This window comes from Apis cerana, linkage group LG9, assembly GCF_029169275.1.
Source record: "Apis cerana isolate GH-2021 linkage group LG9, AcerK_1.0, whole genome shotgun sequence".
NCBI classification, from domain to species: Eukaryota; Metazoa; Arthropoda; class Insecta; order Hymenoptera; family Apidae; genus Apis; species Apis cerana.
Window position 1 is genome coordinate 8064186 of NC_083860.1, and position 2109 is coordinate 8066294.

A 2109-nucleotide genomic window follows, 5' to 3' on the forward strand; every position below is an offset into this window, starting at 1 on the left:
GAATTTCAAAAATATCTCCACAATTTGTACAACAGATAGATAGGAAAGAAACGAGAAACGCGTCTCAATTGAATTCGAATCTGGAATATCTGGGATGAGAGTCGAACAGTCCAACTCATCACTCTGCGATCTTTCATTACTATCAATAACCATAATTTCCATTTCCTCTTCGCAAATAATCATAAATATATCCGCGAATGATTAACGATGAAATTTCCACCACCCCTAGTAACGAGAATTCTTCGAAATTCGGTTTAGCGAATTAATGGGCCGGGTCGTCCCGTTATTAGGTTCCCGTAATTCGCGCGAGATAATTTAGTTCTTAAGTTACATTAGCTGCACCCATTTTACATCTGTTCTCCGCCTTCCGCTCAACGGAATCTCAACGGCAAACAAAAGGATCGTATCCATTTCCCGCAGATCTCCTAACTCGTGACATCCCCGTAGGGATATATTCTGTGTGCACGCTGGCACACCTTACCAGTGCTACGTGATTCCGTTGTTTCCCAGTCAACCGAAACTCGTCGCTTTATTTAATTAAAAGCGGGAGAAACGCTTTTAACGCCCGCGGAAATGATAAATCACGTTTATTATAATGCCGTCGGTTATTTCACGATCATATATACCGCACGCTTCGTAAATTCGATCGAACGATAAAAATGATCCTCCTTCCTCGCATGTAACACGCGATTTCTCTTCCTTATTTATTTATTTATTATATCAGAAAAGATATAATGATCGGTTCAAACACACTTTTTACCTTTCTTCCCTGACGCGTATCCAAAAGATTTCCACTTCTTGTCCCCTCTTCTTCCGTTGAGGAAAAAGAGAAAACTGAATCGCATTGTGCTTATAAAAAGAGAAAATTTTTTTTCAAAACTCATTCGATGAAATCTCGTTCGATCGATCGATGGATCATCCGCGAATTTCTCTCGTATCGTCGGACCGATACGATTTCTTCTCAATATCTTTCCGATATTAATATCGAATTGATTATTGAATTATTCTCTCATCGGGTTCCAAGCTACGTACCAAGTTTCCCCTTCCACTCGAGAAACGAGGATTCGATTTGACGTTTCCCCAGAAAATTTTAATCGAATCTTCCCGCGAGAGTTTAACGCAATCTTGGAGGGGGTGGTGGTTAATCTTCGAAAATTTTCATCCCTTCGTTCGTTCGACCAAGCCACCGAAAAGGATCTTGGATCTCAAATTAGAGATGGGCGGGGCTGAAGCTTGTGAATACCAACCATCGGCCGCCATCTGCGAACCGTTGGCCGAACAATCTTGGAAACTGCGGCTCGTGCAACGCGGACTGCAATAGTGCCGCGTTCCAATCTTTAAAAACGGAACTCTACATTCTCCTCTTCTTTTTTCGGATTCAATCGCTCTTGACCCACGCTTGAAACGAAACTGCTTAAATTCTTAAATTGCGAAAAACACCTATCCCATCGTTTTTAAGGACTTACTCGTTCCTTAAGCAGAAAAATTCCTTGCTTAAATTTCCATCCATACCACCTTTCGACTCCAAAAAACCATCGGCATAACTTGAATTCAAAAGAATTAGAAAATGAAAGGAGGAGGGGAGGGGGTGACGTCTGAATTCCAGCATCCGTTTTCCGGCAACGTGCGGCCGGGTTCCACCGTGAAGTCGAACGTCGTGGAACGGAAGACGTACGAGTGTTGAGAAATTTGCGAGCGGTGAATTCGCAAATATAATCAATGATGTATCCTCGCCCCGTGTTCCCAACTTCGCCCCAGATATCCACAAAGCCCCCGCGGCGCCGAGGCCGGGGTTCGCCATTGCTATTTGGTCGGAGACACGCGCAAAGTACTGGAGAATAATTACAAGTTCGTTCCATTGAATCCGGAATGCGCTAAACAACGCGGAAACAGCCGCATTGCGATTCGATGATTAATTCAATCTCGGGCTAATGCATACTGATCCAACCTGTGCGCCAATTGAATTGTTTTAAATGCCTCCCCCACCTAACCCGATGATAAACGCGCCTCCACCCGTGGCCCGACCCGAGGAGATTTTGCAAATTTACGGAAATGGAGGTTCTCGGGGTGAGATAGGGATTGAAATTCAACTTCCCGCGAAGATGCAAC